Source organism: Oncorhynchus clarkii, chromosome 4, assembly GCF_045791955.1.
Source record: "Oncorhynchus clarkii lewisi isolate Uvic-CL-2024 chromosome 4, UVic_Ocla_1.0, whole genome shotgun sequence".
NCBI lineage: Eukaryota > Metazoa > Chordata > Actinopteri > Salmoniformes > Salmonidae > Oncorhynchus > Oncorhynchus clarkii.
In genome coordinates this window covers 11,048,598-11,065,469 of record NC_092150.1, presented here as the reverse complement: position 1 = coordinate 11,065,469, position 16,872 = coordinate 11,048,598, and positions in this window count along the sequence as shown.

Genomic DNA, 16,872 nt, shown 5'->3' with positions numbered 1-16,872 from the left:
TTAAACCCCCTGAGTCTATACATGTTAGAATCACCTTTGGCAGTGATTACAGCTGTGAGTCTGTCTGGCTAAGTGTCTAAGAGCTTTGCTGGATTGTGCAATATTTGCCCATTATTCTTTTCAGAATTCAAGTTCTGTCCATATGGTTATTGATCATTGCTAGACAACCATTTTTCAGGTCATAGATTTTCAAGCACATTTAAGTCAAAACTGTAACTCGGCCAACTCAGGAACATTCACTGCCTTCTTGGTAAACAACTTTAGTTTAGATTTCGCCTTGTGTTAAGGGTTATTGGCTTGCTTACAGGTAAATTAATCTCCCAGTGTCTGGTAGAAAGCAGAATGAATCAGGTTTTCCTCTAGGATTTTGCCTGTGCTTAGCTCCATTTCATTAGTTTTTTATCCTGAAAAGCTCCCCAGTCCTTAACGATTACAAGCATACCCATAACATGATGCAGCCACCACTTTGCTTGAAAATATGGAGAATGGTACTCAGTAATGTGTTGTATTGGATTTGCACCAAACATAACACTTTGTATTCAGGACATAAAAATAATTGCTTACACACATTTTCTGCAGTATTACTTTAGTGGAAGAGAAAGGGGGATACCTAGTTAGTTGTCCAACTGGATGTATTCAACTCTGTTGTTACAAACAGGATGCATGTTTTGTAATATTTGTATTCTGTACAGGCTTCCTTCTTTTCACTCTGTCAATTCGATTAGTATTGTAGAGTAACTACAGTGTTGTTGATCCGTCCTCAGTTTTCTCCCATCACAGCCGTTAAACTGTTTTAAAAAATTCTAGAGTTGATATCCGCTCCCCCGCATAAATCAAATTAGCATAATAAAAACATCCCCATTAGATCCACCGTATCCGCTGATGTCACCCTTCCTCGTCTGCAGTGAAAGGTGCAGAGCTACAGCTGTGTTTGTCAGACCATGCTACATCCCGAAAATTGGTCTTCTCACAAAAACGTATGCAGCGTCCGAACGATGTGGCCTTCAAAACCTCCTTGGAAACATGAGACTCTCACGAACACAACAGGGTTCTACGTTTTGCTCTACGACCCCCACAAGCTTCACAGGACTCGTCTGAAGTCATAACCGCAAATCTGCCAAATTCTGTCTTCAGTGTCATAACAGTTTAGGCTATACATTAATATAGCCTTCTATGGGAAGGTGAGACCACAGATAGAACAATGAGACAGATATATCACCAGATGTATAAATGTGAAGCATCCGGTTGGCCTGATTTTGAACCCAGTCAGTTATATTGGTGCTGCGATCTCTAAGTATAAGATCAAAGGGGGCTGAAATCTAGCCGAGGTGGTGAACCAAACTCTTTCTATGATTATTGTTTTCTATTTGTATTTTTAAACAAATTCAAAGCTGGCTACATTTAAATCGGATTCATCCTACGGGTCGTATTTTGCCCGCCCCTGATCAAGACCATGCTCAATTAGAAATGGTGGTTTGGTACCTGACTCAAAGATAAGACACTGCTGTGCTCCACAACTAAGGCTGCCTAACCAGCGTAACAGATACATCTCTTTGTATGGCTCTGGGACACGTCTACAGTGCATTCAGAAAGTATTCAGACCCCTTGACTTTTTCCACATTTTGTTACGTTAGAACTTTATCCTAAAATTGATTAAATAGTGTGTTCCCTTCATCAATCTACACACAATACCCCATAATAAGAAAGCAATAACAGGTTTTTAGAAATGTTTGGTAAATTATTTATTTTTTAAAATAGCCAGACACAAAAGAGGCCTTAACCAAGTTGAATACTGCAGGCATGAAACTGAATCTGACAAAAAGCCAGATAGGCAGGAAGGAAGTCAGCTTTCTCGGTTTCACAATCAGCGACGGAATAACTGCGAGTGAAGGATACCTAGAAAAAGTGCAGAAAATGGAGAAGCCACAAACATTGAATGAGATGCAGAAATGTCTAGGTAAACTAGGGTATATTAGAAACCATATACCCGGCTATAGCAGAGTAGCTAAGCAGTGCTATAAGGGCATTACCAGACGAAATGACCAACTAGAGCTGTCACATAAGCAATATGGGAAAGAGCCCAAAATTTGAACAGACAAAATGACTGAATCATGGATAAAGTTAAAAAAGATGGCAGCCCGGACTAATGATCCAAGAAACCCCGATCTGCCCCTATGGATATTTGTAAAATTAGAAGGGGAGTACATAGACAGGGACGGGTTCATATGGGTGGCCAATGAAGGATCGGAGAGAACAGTGAAGTGCTGCAGTAAACACTTAAAGGGACCAGTGATGAAATATACGTCTGAAGGAGCCAAGATGGCTCTATTACAAATATATTGGAACAAGATAGTATCACTGACTCAGGGTCAACAAATTATAATAAAAGACCAGGAGCTAAACAGGCTACGGGCAGACAACCACACAAAGAAAATGCTAGGGGTGACAACCACCACCTGGGACAAATGGAGAAATGTAGTAGGAACCAAGGGAGTACTTACTCTTTGTAGCAGACAAAGGTTGGGAACAAGAAGATGAACCTCCTAAAAAAAGGCAAAGGAAGCATAAAACACCAAAAGAAAAACCCAGGGTTATAGTGGTCTTTACGGATGGAAGCGAGAAGTCAGAAAAAAACAGATGGGGCTTTATAGTGAAAAATAAAGCTACAGGAGAGACTCTGACTAAACATAGCCGGACAATAACAAGTACGGCCCAAAAAGCAGAAGTTATGGCAGTATTAGAAGCCCTCTTATACTGCATAGGGTCTAACCTGAAAAGGATAGAAATAGTGACCGACAGTTATTACTGTGCGCGAGCTATGACCTCAGATAAAAAGATTTGGCAGAATAACGGGTACAGAGGTGCCAAAAATAAGCCAATTCAATATGAGGGTGAGTGGAGGAAAATCCATGAGTTAATGGATAAAATGGACATAGTGGTAAGTCCTTAAAAGGCTCACACTGCCGAGTCAGTAAGTGCAGAAGCAGACTTTAACCAACTAGGCAATAAAGAGGTAGATGAACTAGTTCAAATGGGAAGAATAGTTCTCTACAAACAGCAAAAATATCAACTTAAGGCACTACATGAAGGCTGGGGCCATTTGGGGTCCAGAATATTCATGAAAAGGCTAAAAGATGAAAGCATATTCTACACTAGAGAGGAAGTTCTAGAGATGTGTAATAAATGCGCTCCCTGTCAGGAACAAAAAGTAAGTAATCTAGGCAGGACAGCAGGTCAACACATGAAATGCAATACACCATGGAAGCAGATAGCATTAGATACTATGGGTCCTATGAAGGTGGCCACCTCGTTAGGACATAGGTTTGCTATAGTAGCGGTGTGTATGGCTACAGGATACTCAATAGTGCTCACATCAAAATCATCAAATGCGTTGCCAGTATTGCAGATGCTTAACCTTCTAACCCTTGCTCTAGGTCCATTCCCATTGTTAAGGACTGGCAATGGGACCCAGTATAAGAATAAGAGAGTGGAGGATTGGTGTGCGAGCAGGGAGTCTCGCACATATTCTCCCCTCCTTATACTCCTCAAGTAAATGGTTGCGCGGAGAGAACAATTGGAAAGCTTAAAACAACATTGGGGTTGTGGAAAGCAGGTAGGGACTGGGGACCCAAGTTGACACAGGCCTGTGTGGAGCTAAATCATACTCCCACAGATACAGGACCCAGTCCCAGAGAGTTAATGGGTTTACCCGGGATCAGCACAGTGGTGGAGATAGCTAACACCCAGTCTCCCCCTCTACCTTGTGTGGTAAAAGTGGGAGACTGAATTAGGATCAATAAACCACCAGGAGCTGATACAGGGAACAGAGTAATTCCAAAAAAATACTGAAAGAGACAGCAAATAACTGAGGTTGTCAGTGCTAACACAGTTAAAGTAGACAGTAATATAACAGTAGATATCTCCCAGCTTAAGAAAGTATGTCCGCCCCAGAGGTAGTGCCAGAATGGTTGCATCTGCTTAACTGCAGGTCAGGGCTGCAAGTGCGCCGTTCTGGAGATACTATATGGGTTGCCTCACACACCTGGCATGAGGATTTAGTCAAGGTTGGGGTGGTGGTGGCCGCGAACATCAGAACATATGAGCACTGTACCATGTGACAACTGTGGAGAACCAACTGCCGAAGTCCAATACCAAGGACCGGCTAATCTTAGCCTTAGGTAATCGGCCACAGGAAGTGATAGCGGAGAGAAAGGCGAGGGACAAAGAGTAGGCTGCATACTCATGTGTAGAGCATGTGGATTACATGTATTCACGAATTGTGTACGGGGAGTACAAGTAGTATCGGGAACCTGGGACCCTAAAAGATGCTTATGCATGTGGAACCACAGGGGAATCATACAACCTAGAGGCTGTATGGAGTGTAGAAATCAGCAAGTTAAGGGAAATACGGTCTTACTAAGAGGGAGCTTGCTTACGCCAGTAAGGCTAGAAGACCCTCTCTGGCCGGTAGAACAAGGACCTTTCCAGTTGGCAAAAGGGTCTAGTACCTATAGGAGTAGTGAAGAGTGGCTAAAAGCCAGGGAAAGAGACCCAGTACCCCTTACGGGATATGGGACCAGTAAAGGAGAACCAGAATGTTGGATGGTGGTAGACGGGAAATTTTCCCTATGGAACCCTAGGCATTACCTAAGTCAGATGCTGATAAACAGACGTGACCGGGAACAAGATGATGAATATGAATTAGACAATAACCATGAGAGAAACGACCACCATGGAGTAATAAGAGGATGCTGGTGGGAAGGAACATGTAAGCCAGTGAGAGAACATCACTGGGGCAGGTTAATGAGGAAAGAAAAGACAATGTGCTGTGTCTCTAAGCTTATGGCCATAGAGGATACAGAACCCGTCCGAGGTGACAAAAGAGAAAGGCACATGGTGAAATTGGGCTGGCAAATATACATTGCCCAGGACCCCAAAACCAAATCGGACTGTGTATACTCGTGCCACATGTTGGTGGACAGGAAAGCAGCTCCTGGAGAGGGAAGGGGTAGAAATGAAGCTGCTCCATCTGATCCACAAGGGAAAATTAGAAGGTTGATTAACCTAATAAAAAGGAAACCAACTCCAGACACACAAGACCCTGGAGAGGGCACATCTAGACAAAGGGATAGAGGCCATACTAGGTCCCCCATTTGTAAAAAAAAAATTAAAAAAATAAAGAAAACTAATTACAACCCCCTCTGTCTCCACAGGGAAGCATGAGACTGGGGGAATATAGAACCAGGCATAGGGAGTGTTAGACAGGATGGGGTTGGTGGGTAAGTATCCTTTCCACCATAATATTAGTACCCACTGCCATAATAATAGGATTAAACCTAGGGATAATGAATGAAAAACAAGAGAGAGAATTAGTACAGGGACTAGAGATACTCCAAGAAAAATGTTCCAACTCTATGCCAACTTATAGAGCATTTACAAAGAGATGGGGCACACCCGTACAATGCACTCTAACAAATGACTCACTGTGTCCAGGACACCCTTCAGTCAAGTTAAAACAGAGATATAATATTACGAACTGGAATCTGACCTGGGATCATAATAATACCATAGTGGTGTTGTGGAAATCAGTTACCAGTAACACACTCCAAGGGTATATAGTAAATATAACCAAAGGACCAGTACTGGTTAATCAGACATGTGAGAATGGACAATATATGAATTCATATAAAGGCGGCCAATGGAGGGGACAGCTGGGTGATGCAGAGAATATAACGGAGATCAAATTTATCTATGATCAAAGTACGGCCAGTTCACCTTGGAAGAGTGTTGAGTGCCACAGTTTAACGACTGCTTTGAACACCCCGGCCTGGCCTCGGAGAAGAGCAAATAGAATAACAACACGTTGGCCTCGGATAAGCAAAAATAGCATGACCACAAGTCACGCATCTGCAAGTGCAGCAATAACAACACCCCATGAACCAGGCGGAAATAATACTAGCACAACAGTTAGCTGCACCCTAGAGCGAGCTAAAAGGGAAGTGGCATCCCCGACCACACTGGCACGTGACAAAACAGAAACTAACCTAACACAGACAGAAGGCCTAAAACAGAGTATGGATCAAGAAGGCCTAGACATACTATGCCTGAAAGGGAATAGCTCCAGGTACCGAGTAAGGCGCAGCACGCAGAAGCGAATTACAGGACCAGGCCCTGAAGCTAAATGGTTGAATGATATAGTGTTACACACTGGTAATTCCTCCTCATGGGATAATAGAATACTGGGAGGAAGCAAGGGTATTATTTTACCATATGCAAAAAATAGGACCTATAGATATCCAGGATTTACTAGTGGTCCATTAGATAGATTCCACAGGATGGAATATGGAGTGTGGGGACATGACATTCCCCACTCCGCCAGGCCAGGAGAAAAACCGATACAGTATTCCACCTCAGGATGGGTATGCCTTACGACACAGAATAATACAAACCCCGGGTTGGCCTGTCCCAGGTCAACCCCATGGACAACACTAGACCTTAGGAGTTTGAAAGAAAATGATCAACAAAGCCTTGAGATGGCCCAAAGAATGTGTGCTAAAGCCTCATTATGGAACTGGGAACAAGAACCAAATAACCCGTTCTATAGGAAAAGAGGGAAGTCCGCCCAACAGAATTATGACCAATGGGTTAGACCCCCCCCCCCCCCCCCGCGAATAAAACTGAGGCCTGGGCACGATACCATAGCATCTCAGCCCATGGCATATTGAAAGAATCAGGTATCCCCCACTTCCATAGATGGTCAGGGGGACATTATCCTTCACCTGGAATGCTGGGGGTAGCTCCGGCCTTCTCAGGCAGGGATGAGGAAGCAAACCAAAAGTTGGTAGACATGGTAAACGCACGGGGTGTGTGCCACTCCAGAGTATTGGCTGGAGGAGGTATTATAAAGCATATAAGAGCACAGGACAGGATGGAACATGTGCATAAATTTGGATATAGTTTCCCCCCGATAGGAAGATTGAATACCGATACCCATATATGGATGCAGGGATTAATGCTACAAAAATGGAATACAACCATGGGTAAAATGATTAGGAAGGCATTAATAATGAACTAAACGGTCATTAGAAACTTTGAAGCCAGCACTAGTATGAAGAGTACCACAGTGTCCAAAACATTTGACCCATTAGCAATGGGATGGGATAAACGCCCGTTAGACCCCACTCCGTTAACCGGAGGATACGTACAATTAGCATGCTATAGAGGCATTACATTCCATGTAAACCAAGGGGATATAGCTGGCACTAGGGATCAGACCCTTAGAACAGATCTAGCGGATTGGACTAGATACAGTGCCTTGCGAAAGTATTCGGCCCCCTTGAACTTTGCGACCTTTTGCCACATTTCAGGCTTCAAACATAAAGATATAAAACTGTATTTTTTTGTGAAGAATCAACAACAAGTGGGACACAATCATGAAGTGGAACGACATTTATTGGATATTTCAAACTTTTTTAACAAATCAAAAACTGAAAAATTGGGCGTGCAAAATTATTCAGCCCCTTTACTTTCAGTGCAGCAAACTCTCTCCAGAAGTTCAGTGAGGATCACTGAATGATCCAATGTTGACCTAAATGACTAAGAAGAAGTTTAAAGCCGGATTTGGATACAAAAATATTTCCCAAGCTTTAAACATCCCAAGGAGCACTGTGCAAGCGATAATATTGAAATGGAAGGAGTATCAGACCACTGCAAATCTACCAAGACCTGGCCGTCCCTCTAAACGTTCAGCTCATACAAGGAGAAGACTGATCAGAGATGCAGCCAAGAGGCCCATGATCACTCTGGATGAACTGCAGAGATCTACAGCTGAGGTGGGAGACTCTGTCCATAGGACAACAATCAGTCGTATATTGCACAAATCTGGCCTTTCTTAAAGATATCCATAAAAAGTGTTGTTTAAAGTTTGCCACAAGCCACCGGGGAGACACACCAAACATGTGGAAGAAGGTGCTCTGGTCAGATGAAACCAAAATTGAACTTTTTGGCAACAATGCAAAACGTTATGTTTGGCGTAAAAGCAACACAGCTGAACACACCATCCCCACTGTCAAACATGGTGGTGGCAGCATCATGGTTTGGGAAGATGGTTAAAATTGATGGGAAGATGGATGGAGCCAAATACAGGACCATTCTGGAAGAAAACCTGATGGAGTCTGCAAAAGACCTGAGACTGGGACAGAGATTTGTCTTCCAACAAGACAATGATCCAAAACATAAAGCAAAATCTACAATGGAATGGTTCAAAAATAAACATATCCAGGTGTTAGAATGGCCAAGTCAAAGTCCAGACCTGAATCCAATCGAGAATCTGTGGAAAAAACTGAAAACTGCTGTTCACAAATGCTCTCCATCCAACCTCACTGAGCTCGAGCTGTTTTGCACGCCCAATTTTTCAGTTTATGATTTATTAAAAAAGTTTGAAATATCCAATAAATGTCATTCCACTTCATGATTGTGTCCCACTTGTTGTTGATTCTTCACAAAAAAATACAGTTTTATATCTTTATGTTTGAAGCCTGAAATGTGGCAAAAGGTCGCAAAGTTCAAGGGGGCCGAATACTTTTGCAAGGCACTGTATACCCTTGAACCCATGACCGCCCGCCCGGTGGCTGATGGAAGGGTATAAGGAATGGGCCATAAAACTAATGTGGCCACAACAGGACGAACCATGGGGAGACCTATGGGGAAAAAGGTCAGACTGGGATAAGAATATGACCCTGACTTGGAATATGTCCACGTGTAAACAGTTATTTGACAATGGTACGGCATCAGGCGGGTGCAGTATAATTAAACAAAACTTGGAACTGTTAAAAACTATGGGGCAGGAAAACTACTGTAACATATTGAAGAGAAGGTTCTGGGACGAAAGAGCAGATGGCATAACGTGGTATCGAGATGAGGACACCACTATGAGTAATGCTTTAGGAGTCAACTGGTTAACTAGAGCATGGGGAGGTTTTACCACAGGGATGGCTAAAATGGCAAATGATATAAAAGTGGAACCGGTAAATAAGGTGGTCACAGCCATAAATGACAAATGGGAGGAAGTCACTTCATGGTGGCAAGAAATAAAAGAAAGATTCTGGCTAGGAATAAGTATTACAGTAGGGATCTTGATATTCATAGCGTTCATGATTACCCTACCCTAAAAAGAATGGGACTCCCAGTAGATGCAGTACTGAGGAAAGTGTGGCTATTCCTGTTTAAAATAATAAAAATAACCCTTAGACTACTGAGAGAGTTATTAAAGTTAATGCTAAAACTCTTGTGGAAGATATGCAAAGGATTAATAATATGGACTATGATATACGAGAGAGTACGTCTAAAGTCTCCTGGCCGACTAGAGCAACGGGAAACAGATGGAACACGGGTAGACCTACTAGAGGTCACGAATTTGTGACCCGCCGAGGTGTCAACCGCGAGCATGCACTGCCCTAGTAAAGGAAGTAGGCAGTGCCTGACAAGGGGAGGGGGCACTGGCTGAAGGTGAATAAAGGGTAGCTGTTTCTGCACAATAAGGCACAAACGACTTAAGCAGCCTGATTACAACACAATAAAGAAAAGCTTCTAAACCATAGACACTACCAAAACCTCCCAAGAAAATGGCATCCAACTCCTCCAACCAATCCAACTTTGAGGACAGGGACCTGACTCAAAACGACCCTCAGGAGAAGGTAGCTATAACATTGTGTCAACTACTACAGATTATGATTTGGGGAATGTTAGTTTGGAAAAATAGGCAGGGTCAGGGGGTTATAATGTTGTTAGCAATCATACTTACTACCCTAGTGGCAGTGATTAGGTTTGGTTTATCCAAAGGACGGACTGTAATGTTGTCTATGGTACCTGTGAAGGTAATACAACAAGTGGCACCAGTACTGGGGAAGCATTATGGGTTGATACATTTCGGAGAAACTATGGCAACAGTCTTCGGGGCAATAGGCCAGATAGGAGGCTTTAAAGTAAAAGTGACAGATACCACAGGACTATGTGAACAATTGAAGGGATTTGCATACGCTGGATGGGTAATGGAAGGGCTAATATTGATAATAATAGTAATGCAGTTGTGGAAAGAACTGAAAAAACTGAAAAATAACAGAAGCCAAATTCGGAGGGAGGTATTAGGAAAAGCACTACCCATAGTAATATGGGCAGTTATAGCCATGGTCCATAATGCCGTACACCATTTTCACGGAAAATAGAATGAACTAAGGCAATTATGGGTTTTGTGCTTACCAATCTTTTCTCCCCATCATATTCCTAGGAAAACCCCGGGAAGTGCAACGGGGTAAGACCTGGATATTATTTAAAACAAGACGGGGAGAGGGAGGAAAGGGTGGGCAAAAAAGGTAGGATAGTTAGAGTAGAAGAGAGTAGGTGGTTGTGGTGTAAGGGAGCTGAGGACAGAGTCATTGGGTAGTCCTATCTGGAACCACATGGCTATGCGAGGATTGTTATGAACCTCATGAGGCGTATCTGATAGAAAGAATAGGTGAGGAGGAGTACTTTGGCGCAGTTACATCCTGGGGATTCAGGGTTAACATGAAAGCCACAGCAGGAAGGTGTAGAGGAGCGATAGGAAGGAAAGAAAATACAATAATAGACTTTAAAGATAGTAGCAAATGTCCATGTCGGCCAACGAATTGTGGATCACCACCTCTTGTGATGAAAAATTTAAGGACAACAATGGAAAGAGACACAGGGAGAGAGCCCCAAGTTATGCTAGGGGACTTGGAGAAATTTTGGACCAAAGAGGACTTAGAAGTCCTGGAGAAACATCAGTGCTACATGAGGCGAGATAAGGACGGGGCGGAGTGGCATGAGAGCACCTTCAGGAGATTTGGCCTTAAGTGGAAGATGTTGGATTGCAACATAGGGGCTTGCATGACCGACAACATATGGGTAGATATGATGTTAGGAGATATCTATAGGCCAAGAGCTAGTAAACATGGAGTGAGGAGGAGATTAAATGAGGAAGAGGAACGGGCCCAGATAAGTGTAGAGGGGCAAGGAAAATAACCAGTTTTCCTTATAGAAGAAAGTAAGGAAGAACATGGAGAGGGACCAGGTTTTCAAGATAAGGAGACTAAGAAGGTATACCCCAAGGCACAGACAGGATAATCAGAGATCGAGGAAAGAAAGGAAGGAAAGACAGAAAGAGAGAGGTAGGCAGTTAGTGAAAGGATGGTTTGGGCATGGCTCAAAAGACAATGGCCCTAGCTGGCTGCTTGACGCAGGAGTTAGGAGGCAGGTGGCACAGGGGCCAGCCTGGCGACCTATCTGGGCGCTAAAGGCAACAGAGGAAAGACAATTGACCTATCGGGCTGCTAGACACAGGAGTTAGGAGGCAGACAGCACAGGGGCCAGCCTGGCGACCTATCTGGGCGCTAAAGGCAACAGAGGAAAGACAATGGCCCTAGCTGGCTGCTAGACACAGGAGTTAGGAGGCAGAGAGCACAGGGGCCAGCCTGGCGACCTATCTGGGTGCTAAAGGCAACAGAGGAAAGACAAGGCCGTCAGGCAGTCCAGGATCCAGTTGCAGAGGGAGGTGTTCAGTCCCAGGGTCCTTACCTTAGTGATGAGCTTTGAGGGCAATATGGTGTTGAACACTGAGCTGTAGTCAATGAATAGCATTCTCACGTAGCTGTTCCTTTTGTCCAGGTGGGAAAGGGCAGTGTGGAGTGCAATAGAGATTGCATCATCTGTGGATCTGTTGGGGTGGTATGCAAATTGGAGGGGGTCTAGAGTTTCTGGGATAACGGTGTTGATGTGAGCCATGACCATCTTTTCAAAGCACTTCATGGCTACAGACGTGAGTGCTACGGGTCGGTAGTCATTTAAGCAGGTTACCGGAGATGTCTCCGGACCTACTTACTGCCACAGTCATACTTTGGACCTAGTTTTGTCCCATGGAATAAATGTTGTGGATCTTAATGTTTTTCCTCATAATCCTGGAGTATCTGACCACCATTTTATTATGTTTGCAATCGCAACAAATAATCTACTCAGACCCCAACCAAGGAGCATCAAAAGTCGTGCTATAAATTCTCAGACAACCCAAAATACCTTGATGCCCTTCCAGACTACCCAAGGACGTCAGAGGACAAAAATCAGTTAACCACCTAACTGAGGAACTCAATTTAACCTTGTGCAATACCCTAGATGCAGTTGCACAACAAAAAACTAAAAACATTTGTCATAAGAAACTAGCTCCCTGGTATACAGAAAATACCTGAGCTCTGTAGCAAGCTTCCAGAAAATTGGAACGGAAATGGCGCCACACCAAACTGGAAGTCTTCTGACTAGCTTGGAAAGACAGTACCGTGCAGTATCGAAGAGCCCTTACTGCTGCTCGATCATCCTATTTTTCCAACTTAATTGAGGAAAATAAGAACAATCCAAAATGTATTTTTGATACTGTCGCAAAGCTAACTAAAAAGCAGCATTCCCCAAGAGAGGATGGCTTTCACTTCAGCAGTAATAAATTAATGAACTCTTTGAAGAAATGATCATTAGAAAGCAAATTACAGACTCCTCTTTAAATCTGTGTATTCCTCCAAAGCTCAGTTGTCCTGAGTCTGCACAACTCTGCCAGGACCTAGGATCAAGGGAGACACTCAAGTGTTTTAGTACTATATCTCTTGACACAATTATGAAAATAATCATGGCCTCTAAACCTTCAAGCTGCATACTGGACCCTATTCCAACTAAACTACTGAAAGAGCTGCTATGCTTGGCCCTCCTATGTTGAACATAATAAACGGCTCTCTATCCACCGGATGTGTACCAAACTCACTAAAAGTGGCAGTAATAAAAGCTCTCTTGAAAAAGTGACCCAGAAAATATAAAAAAAACTTTCGGCCTATATTGAATCTCCCATTCCAGTAAAATGGGATGAAGCAGCTACACAGACAGGCCTAGAAAACATAATGAACTTCAGCCCCACATCGGGCATGTGTGAAAGAGCTAAGTGAACTTAACAGTTAGTCTAATGCAGCCTTTGTTGTGGGGGTAAGAATGAAAATTTCATGATGACACTATAAAGAGCAACAAGAAAAGAGCAACAATTTGGTCCAATTCTAGTGGCTTTCATGATGGGCTCATGAGAGGAGCAACCCATTCTACAGTACCTCTACATTGCTGTCAAACTCTGACACAAGAACAATCTTTTCGTCGGACACTCTGGTGAGGGACACACAGAGTCTTCCAAAGGCAACTGAGGTGAACATCAGCTGGAAGGTCACGCTCCTGGAATCGCAGACCATCTTCATCAGATTAAAAGAGGGGAGCAGGGGCCCAGTTTACACTTCCTGGCCTCTCTGAACAGACCATCTTCATCAGATTAAAAGAGGGGAGCAGGGGCCCAGTTTACACTTCCTGGCCTCTCTGGACAGACCATCTTCATCAGATTAAAAGAGGGGAGAAGGAAACCAGTTTACACTTCCTGGCCTCTCTGGACATCCACATCAAATTCTTACAGCTCTGTTCTGGAAAGGGACACATTTGCATTTGATACTGTAGCAACCTTCATACACCAAATTTTTGTTTTTATTTATTGTTGGACATAAGACTAAAAACACCAGAAAATCAGCTCCAAGTGATATTGATTCTGTTCCAAAGTATTCCCACGCATAATAGAGAGACAGTAGTATATGTGATCGCTTCCTGCGGTCAATTTGCAGTCTACAAATGATTTATAATTATGTTTGGAACCCTTGATCATCCGCTCAAGAAAAAACAAAAGGCCCTCGCTGAATTTAGTTGATGATCGCTGACCTAGGGCCTCATTTATCAAAGGTTTGTGTTTGATACTGTAGCAACCTGAATGTAGTTGATGACCACTGACATAGGGCCTAATTTATCAAAGGTTTGTGTTTGATACTGTAGCAACCTGAATCTAGACGATCGCTGACCTAGGGCCTCATTTATCAAAGATTTGTGTTTGATACTGTAGCAACCTGAATCTAGACGATCGCTGACCTAGGGCCTCATTTATCAAAGATTTGTGATTGATACCGTAACAACCTGAATCTAGAGGATCGCTGACCTAGGGCCTCATTTATCAAAGGTTTGTGATTGATACCGTAACAACCTGAATCTAGATGATCACTGACCTAGGGCCTCATTTATCAAACAAAGGTTTGTGTTTGATACTGAAGCAACCTGAATCTAGATGATCACTGACCTAGGGCCTCATTTATCAAAGGTTTGTGTTTGATACCGTAGCAACCTGAATCTAGTTGTTGACCCCAAAGGTGCGAACACAGAAAAAAGACTAAACCTTGCGTACAGCATTTTTCTCGCGAAGGTTGGTATTTATCAATTCTGAACTTGATGTACAGCTCAGACAATACTTACGCACAACTATTAATGGTTGAAGAATTGTATTTCAAGCTAATATTATTTTGGGTGAAATGTCAGCGTTTGACGAGCGGGAATTATAATAATGGTAAGCTAATAAAAACATTTAAATGTAATGCTAAAAGAGATGTATTTTCCGTTAGTAAGGAGACGGCATAGCAACATGTAGCCTCATATGTTTCCTTGACTTGTATTATATCTAAATCACTATCAGATGTTCTGACATGACTGGTTTATTCCCGCTGCACAACTGAAATTAGACTACCATTTATCTATCGCTCATTCAATAGCCAAGCATGCTTGAAAGTAAAGTAGACCGGTAGCCTATGGTCATTTCCACGTGAAAGGACCTATGAGCACCAACATGTGAAGTTCATAGAAGTATGTCAAATTGGGGATCAAATGAAAGCTTAGAGTCTACAGTTGAAGTCGAAAGTTTACATACACTTAGGTTGGAGTCATTAAAACTCATTTTTCAAACACTCCACAAATTTCTTGTTAACAAACTATAGTTTTCGCAAGTCGGTTAGGACTTCTACTTTGTGCATGACACAAGGAATTAATCCATGCTTTTGTTACTTCTAGGCTAGACTACTGCAATGCTCTACTTTCCGGCTACCTGGATAAAGCACTGAATAAACTTCAGTTAGTGCTAAATACGGCTGCTAGAATCCTGACTAGAACCCAACAAAAATGATCATATTACTCCAGTGCTAGCCTCCCTACACTGGCTTCCTGTTAAGGCAAGGGCTGATTTCAAGGTTTTACTGCTAACCTACAAAGCATTACATGGGCTTGCTCCTACCTATCTTTCCGATTTGGTCCCGCCGTACATACCTACATGTACGCTACGGTCACAAGACGTAGGCCTCCTAATTGTCCCTAGAGTTTCTAAGCAAACAGCTGAAGGCCATTTTTATGGAATGGTCTGCCTACCCATGTGAGAGACGCAGACTCTGTCTCAACCTTTAAGTCTTTATTGAAGACTCATCTCTTAGTAGGTCCTATGATTGAGTGTAGTCTGGCCCAGGAGTGTGAAGGTGAACGGAAAGGCTCTGGAGCAACGAACCGCCCTTGCTGTCTCTGCCTGGCTGGTTCCCCTCTCTCCACTTGGATTCTCTGCAACTAACCCTATTACAGGGGCTGAGTCACTGGCTTACTGGTGCTCTTCCATGCCGTCCCTAGGAGGGGTGCGTCACTTGAGTGGTTTGAGTCACCGACGTGGTCTTCCTGTCTGGGTTGGGCCATGGGCGGAGATCTTTGTGGGCTATACTCGGCCTTGTCTCAGGATGGTAAGTTGGTGGTTGAAGATATCCCTCTAGTGGTGTGGGGACTGTGCTTTGGTAAAGTGGGTGGGGTTATATCCTGCCTGTTTGGCCCTGTCCGGGGGTATTATCAGATGGGGCCACAGTGTCTCCTGACCCCTCCTGTCTCAGCCTCCAGTATTTATGCTGCAGTAGTTTATGTGTCGAGGGGCTAGGGTCAGTCTGTTATATCTGGAGTATTTCTCCTGTCTTATCCGGTGTCCTGTGTGAATTTAAGTATGCTCTCTCTAATTCTCTCTTTCGGGGGACCTGAGCCCTAGGACCATGCCTCAGGACTACCTGGCATGATAACTCCTTGTTGTCCCCAGTCCACCTGGCCGTGCTGCTGCTCCAGTTTCAACTGTTCTGCCTGCGGCTATGGAACCCTGACCTGTTCACCGTGATTACTATTATTTGACCAAGCTGGTCATTTATGAACATTTGAACATCTTGGCCATGTTCTGTTATAATCTCCACCTGGTACAGCCAGAAGAGGACTGGCCACCCCTCATAGCCTGGTTCCTCTCTAGGTTTCTCCCTAAGTTTTGGCCTTTCTAGGGAGTTTTTCCTAGCCACCATGCTTCTACACCTGCATTGCTTGCTGTTTGGGGTTTTAGTCTGGGTTTCTGTACAGCACTTTGATATATCAGCTGATGTAAGAAGGGCTATATAAATACATTTGATTTGATTGACATCATTTGAGTCAATTGGAGGTGTACCTGTGGATGTATTTCAAGGCATACCTTCAAACTCAGTGCCTCTTTGCTTGACATCATGGGAAAATCAAAAGAAATCAGCCAAGACCTCAGGAAAAAATTGTAATACCTGAAATGCCACACATTCAACCTTCTTAACCTTTAAAATGTCAGCATCCTTCAGGTGAAAGGCAACCCCTGCATGCTGCAGTGTAGGCCTATCCACTGCCATGGACTCTTCTGTAACTGACAGTTAGACTTAGAGGTTATGTTGTTGTCTTTTGTTTGAATTGTTTACGTGTCCGCTGTGCGGGGGAAATGATAATACAAGCGGAACTACGTTGCTAATACTGTTGTAACGGGGATCCTTATTGTAGCAACACACTTTTGGAGGGAAGGCAATCCTGCGCTGTGTTAGCTAAGTTTTCATGTCATCGGGTGTAGTTCATAAAGGTTGCAGCGTGTATGTTGGCATGAAGTGTGAATTCATG